The 6,171-nt window shown below is 50.8% G+C and overlaps 1 protein-coding gene and 1 long non-coding RNA gene across 6 annotated transcripts in view; one reads left to right on the forward strand and one right to left on the reverse strand.

Annotated features, from left to right (window-relative positions):
* Positions 1-2,292, reverse strand: part of RIN2 (Ras and Rab interactor 2) — a 254,564-nt gene extending 252,272 nt beyond the window's left edge. For 2 of the 5 annotated variants that reach the window (XM_015149572.3, XM_077951117.1), the window contains exon 1: positions 1,382-1,689. The gene's annotated coding sequence lies outside the window, so the exon portion shown is untranslated. Of the gene's footprint in view, positions 1-1,381; positions 1,690-1,769 lie in introns of those variants that run through there. The other 3 variants (XM_015149571.3, XM_077951116.1, XM_077951113.1) reach the window with 3 other exon arrangements.
* Positions 2,156-2,658, forward strand: LOC144332031 (uncharacterized). The gene is made up of 2 exons (XR_013399735.1): positions 2,156-2,297; positions 2,502-2,658. It is a non-coding gene; the product is annotated as an uncharacterized LOC144332031 (long non-coding RNA).
* Positions 2,659-6,171: the final 3,513 nt, after the last annotated feature.

Genomic DNA, 6,171 nt, shown 5'->3' on the forward strand with positions numbered 1-6,171 from the left:
GCTAATTTTTGTATTTTTAGTAGAGATGGAGTTTCGCCATGTTGGCCAGGCTGGTCTTGAACTACTGACCTCAAGTGATCTGCCCACCTCAGCCTCCCTAAGTGCTGGGATTACAGGCGTGAGCCACTGCACCCGGCCTATGAAGCAGGGTTCTAACAACACCCACCTTTATTTAAAATGTTGATTTTTGCTTATCATGGATTTTTTACATTCAATTTGGTTGTGTTAAAAAGATCGTATTAAAATACTATTTATCTTAATGATGGAGTGCTGCCCTGTGTGTTTCTTTTTTCCCAGTAAACCCTTTGCACTCCTAGCAAGTGTTTCTTTTTGCTTCGGTATTTACAGTCCTTTTGGTCGAAGAGTACTCTGATGTTTCCTTACTGATGACACCGTGTTCCTAAGAAACCCCAATGTGCCCAAAACCGCGCAAGGAAGTGCGGCTACGCTGCGGAATTAGGAAAACTCCAGGGATTTGAGAGCTCTGAGAAGAGAGGCGCCTCTCAGGGCCCAGGGGACCGATCTTGCCCTGTATTTCTTGGCAACATATCACAGGCTTTAAAGCTGAACTTCTGCAAATCCTGCTGTCCCCGCTCCGTCGAGGGGAGCGCCACCGCCGGTGGGTGGACGCGGAGCCCGTGGGAGCCCAGGCCAAGGGTGGAGGCCAAGCCCAGAAGGGGGCGGGGAGGCCTCAAAGTGGGAAAGTGGCCCCATCCCTTCCCGGCAGGAATCCGGGGCTCCTCCTCCGTCCGCTGTGCAGCCATCAATCACCGCAACAGCCCAAGTGCCCCCTGCCCGGACACAACACAACAACCCTCCTGCTTTTCCACCCGGGGGAGGAAATCTCCGGTCGGAGCATCTGCCCCGCACACTGGCTGGACGCACCAGTGGGGTCCGCGCTGGAGATCAAAGCTGTGCGACACCGGGTCTAGCCCGCGCGCTCAGGCGCAGGGAGCACTTGATACCCCACAGGCAGCCCTGCAGGTAGAACTCCACAAAGGTCCCTACCAAACTCCGTCCCTTGCACACGCACGCACACCCGCACCTCAAGCCATAGTGCCCTCCAGCTGCCCCTCACCCCAGCCCCGCACAGGTCAGCTGAGGACACCCGGTGACCCTGCCGGGACCAGCGGCCACCTCGCGCTCCGGAATGTCACCCTGCCCCTTGTCCCCACTCCCTGATCCCCCTCCCTGCTTCCACTCCCACGATCCCCGAGGACGCGCTCTGGCTATCTTCCCCAAGTCCCCTCCCGAGTGGGGAGAGGGTGCGCGCAGCAGCACCCGAGTCTGGAACCCCAGAGAGCCCCGCCCGTGCCCGGAGCCTCTCCGGGTTCTGGGTGCGGGCACAGGGGGTGGGGTCTCGGCTGCCACCGCCCCTTACCTCGCGCGGGCCCTGCCCGCAGGTCCCGGAGGCGGGGGCGACCGGTGGCCCCAAAGATGAGCGCGGGGCTGGGTTTCACCGCCCGGGAGGAGCAAGAGGAGGAGGAGGAAGAGGAGGAAGGGGGAGAAAGGAGGGGAGGGGAGGGGAGAGGAGAGGTAAAAGGAGGAGGGGAGGGAAGGGCTTTGTGTTTGCCTCGGGCCGTCCCTCGGCAGTAGGGAGCCATCCCCCTCCCCCAGCCACCTTCCAGAGCTTGCAGAGTGGATGGGGCGGGGGTGATCGGATCGGAGGCAGCGACCAAGGCGCCTGCGCGACCCCAGGTCCGGCCCATCCCTCCACTCCCTCGTACCGCAAGCCCCCGCCCCTCCTGACAACCACCCGCTACGCTTACCGGTTACAAGGAACCCAGGCTGCAACCAGGAAAAACTGCCATCAGAAAGTTTATCTAAGCCGGAGCAAAGTTGGCTGGACCGGCCCCTGACCCGCCTGGACGCCGCCGCCCCCGTCTTCTGCGCTCCCCGGCCAGGCGAGGACCAGAGTTTTGTTGTCGGAGATTTCTTGCCTTTCTTGTTTTAGCACAAACGCGCACGCACCCCTTTCCCATAACGAGCCCCTCCGCCCAACTACAGATCCCGGGATCTGTCGCTGGGGCTGGAAAGGCCCCACTCCAGAGGCCTGAGCTGGCTGCGCCTCTTGATCCCGGGGCAGGTTCTCCAGGGTTGGACACGCTCTGGACGCCTGGGCGGGTTGTTTTGCTTCGGCCTCGCTGGCCGGGGGCCCGCCCACCCCGCCTGGAACGCGGTTTGGATCGGTGCTGGGAGCCCTCTGTAACCCCACAGAAGGCCTCGCAGGCAGGCGGGGACGCGAGAGCCGCGGGGCCGGTTCCCCGCCAGCATCCAGCCCTTTCGGAATCAGGCACGTCCCTGGTGATTCGCTGGGTTTTCCCACCTCCCACGAGGACCTCACCTTTGGGAATTAATTGCTGACAGTGTTAGAGTTACAAAGTAGTCAGTGTCACAGAGGGAACCTACGGTGTCAGAGAGACAGTTGTTAGGGGCAGAAACAGAAGAGCGAAGCGGAAAGAAAACAAACCTTATTTCTGTTCTTGTTCCACTTCAGACAGTAGCAGAGGAGACTTGGATGTCATTGGTGTTGCTTTTCGTGATTCCTGCCTTCTAAAATCCCAAGACTTATTTATCATTTAGCATCAGCTCAGATCCCGGGAAAACAGCCCCCCGCACTTCTGTTTCTGCTCCAAGACACCCATTAAATAAATAATTGAACACCTGCTGGTGCCAGGAAGTTCTAATGCTTGGGATGTGTCGGTGAACAAAGCGAAAGTCTCCCTCACCTGGGGGAGCTGAAGTCCTGTGGGGAAGAGGTGGGAGACAGAGGGTAAACCATGGCCACCCCTAAGTCAATTATTTGGGGTGTTGAAAGAAGTCGGTGTCAGGCAAAACAAGAAAAAGAATATGGGGGCCCAGAGTGCTTGTGTCAGGAGCAGGTCACAGAATTAAATAGGTCACCGGTGTGGTCAGGGTGGTCCTCGGGGAAGGTGGGATTTGAGCCTTAAGGGTTTGAGCAGAGGATGACCTGATCTGTTATTGCTGAGAACTCAGTCTGATGCTGTTTGGAGAGCCCACTGTCCAGGTAGAGGTGGAAATAAGCCAGGAGGCGATTGAAATAGTTCACGCTAGAGATGGTGGCTGGTAGCAGGCTCAGAGCAGGGGTGGTGGAGAGAGCTAGTTGGATTCTTATTTATTTTGAAGGTCGAGCTGGCAGCAATTCCTAAGAGGTTGGATACATGGGCAAAAGGGAAAGGTGGACAGAAAGGTAGACCTGGCCCCATGTCCCTCTCTCTTCTCTTCCTTTTTCAGCCGCAGAGTAACCCAGTTTTATAGACAAAGGGTGCCAGGTAAATGCTGAAGACACCTGACCTCTGCTCCTTTCTTCCTGTCCAGTTTTCCTTTCTCCCCTTCCACCCACTCTCTTGAAAACATCCTTCCTCTGCCCACATTGCACCATGGATGGTCCCAGAGGCTCAGTCTCTTCCAGAACTTGGGGGCCATTTTGCTCTGCCCTTCCCTAGAAAAACATCTTTTACTGTAGAAATGAATTTGGGGGTTATTTATTCAAAACGATTTATTGAGTACCTACTATGTGCCAAGCACTGTCATAGGCACTGGAGCTACAGCAGTGAACTAAACAGAAAAATCCCCGTGTTCTCTGCGAACTCACAATCTAATGCGGAGGGAGAGACAATAAACCAGACAAACAAGGTGAACGTGTAGTATTCAAGCCATAGAGAAAAGCTAAACCAGGAAGAGGAAGAGAGAGTGCTGGGGAGGCTGCACTGTAAAACAGCCACTCATCAAAGAAAACCGTGAGGATACATGGACTTATCTCATTTTTGACAGACTTGACCTCCCATCCCAGGGTCCCAAGAGACTTGAGTGGCTGCTTCAGTCAGCTGCAGAGAGCACAAGTGCTCGTGGGGCACTTTTGCAAGCTTGGGGACCGGCTAGCCAAGAAAATGTCATTTCTAATGAAGTTATTTGCCCTTTAAAGTAAACCAAGCTGTGTTGGTTCTGGAAGCATTGCCCAGAGCTGGCAACTCAGCAATTTGTTTCTCTCCTCTGTTGAGCAGGGCAGGTAGAGGTGAGTGTCATGTGTAAATGATTTGAAAAGTGCAATTTTTTACTCTGGGGTCTGAGCTATAAAATAATCATCATAATCATGATGGCAATTCTTGTTTATTGGTGGCTGCTGATACTGGGTAACGTCACCCTGCTCAAGCCCCATAGCATAGCCATCCCAGAAGATGGTAGAGAATATCAGTAGATACTTAACTATTTCCATGTATTAGAAATTACCTAAGCAGTGTTTATATAACTCTGCATCTCCCTCTCCAAAGATTTGGTTCTCAAAAGAGAGGAGGTTCTAAAAAGGAAGGGACATTGAAAAGGATACATTCTTTCTACTTTTTAACTTACATCTTTGTTTCAGAATCTAAAAGAGTCAGTGATTATCCCTGGAGTGTGGGAATACTGGGGCCTTAACATTTTTTTTTTCTTTTTTCTTTTGGAGATAGTCTTTCTCAGTCACCCAGGCTGGAGTGCAGTGGTACAATTTTGACTCATTGCAACGTCCACCACCCAGGCTTAAGCGATCCTCTTACCTCAGCCTCCCAAGTAGCTGGGACTACAGGTAAGCACCAACATGGCTGGCTAATTTTTGTATTTTTCATAGAGACAGGGTTTTATCATACTGCCCAGGCTGGTCTCAAAATCCTGGACTCGAGTAATCCACCGCCTTTGACCTCCCACAGTGTTGGGATTACAGGCGTGAGCCACTGTGCCTGGCATGGGCCCTTAACTTTTCAAGTTGCATGTTTATGAATTATTTAAATATTTAAATATTGTAAGAATCCTTAGTTAATCCGAAGAAAAAGCATTACCGGAAAGGGATCCCGATCCAGGTCCCAAGAGAGGGCCCTTGGCTCTCACCAAGAAAGAATTGGAGGCAAATCCATAGAGTAAAATGAAAGCAAAGTGTATTAGTAGCTGCCTGGGCTACTCAGCTGCTTATACTTATTGTTACTTCCTGGTTATATGCTAAACAAGGGGTGGATTATTCATGAGTTTTCCTGGAAAGCGGTAGGCAGGCAATTCCTGGAAGTGAGGGTTCCTCCCCTTTTTAGTTCATATAGGATAGTTTCCAGATGTTGCCATGGCATCTGTAAACTTTAATGGGGCTAGTGAGAGTGTCTTTTAGCATACTAATGTATTATAATTAGCATATAATGAGCCATGAGGACAACCAGAGGTCACTTTCATCCCCATCTTAGTTTTGGTGGGATCTGGCCTGCTTCCTTACCACATGCTATTTTATCAGCAAGGTCTTTGTGACCTGTATCTTCTGCTGACCTCCTGTCTCATCCTGTGACTAAGAATGCCTTAACCGGCCAGGCGCGGTGGCTGACGCCTGTAATCCCAGCACTTTGGGAGGCCGAGGTGGGTGGATCATGAGGTCAGGAGATCGAGACCATCCTGGCTAACATGGTGAAACCCCGTTTCTACTAAAAATAAAAAAAAAAAAAAAAAAAAAAAAAAAAAAAGTTAGCCGGGCGTGGTGGCGGGCGCCTGTAGTCCTAGCTACTCGGGAGGCTGAGGCAGGAGAATGGCGGGAACCCGGGAGGCGGAGCTTGCAGTGAGCCGAGATCACGCCACGGCACTCCAGCCTGGGAGACAGAGCGAGACTCCGTCTCAAAAAAAAAAAAAGAATGCCTTAACCTCCTGGGCATGTCACCCAATAGTTCTCAGCCTTATTTTACCCATCCCGTATTCAAGATGGAGTCGCTCTGGCGAGAGAATTGAAAGCACAAGTGTGAAGGCAATCTTATCTATAATTACTTAAGATTTTGATAACCTCTTTGACTTTAGTATTTAAATCACTTAAAAAATTTCCAAGTGTTGAGATTTCTTTGTTGCTGCTCTTTAAATTTTTGTTATTAGTTTCCAGGTTTATTGCATTGTGGTGAAGAAATGTAGCTTGTTCAATTTCTGCTTTTTTTTTTTTTTTTGAAATTAATTGGGGCTTTCTTTGTGATCTAGTGTATGATCAATTTTGAAAAAAGATTTCCATAGTTATCTGAACAGAAGGCATATTAACCAAGCCCCATAATCTAGTTCTAGGCTGAGCGTATAGTAGTTGTTAAAAAAATTGTTTATCAGTGAACATGAGCAATAATTAAATGTTCATTCATCTTGCATATTTATTCTAAGTCTTTACAT

This window comes from Macaca mulatta, chromosome 10 (genome assembly GCF_049350105.2).
Source record: "Macaca mulatta isolate MMU2019108-1 chromosome 10, T2T-MMU8v2.0, whole genome shotgun sequence".
Taxonomy (NCBI): domain Eukaryota; kingdom Metazoa; phylum Chordata; class Mammalia; order Primates; family Cercopithecidae; genus Macaca; species Macaca mulatta.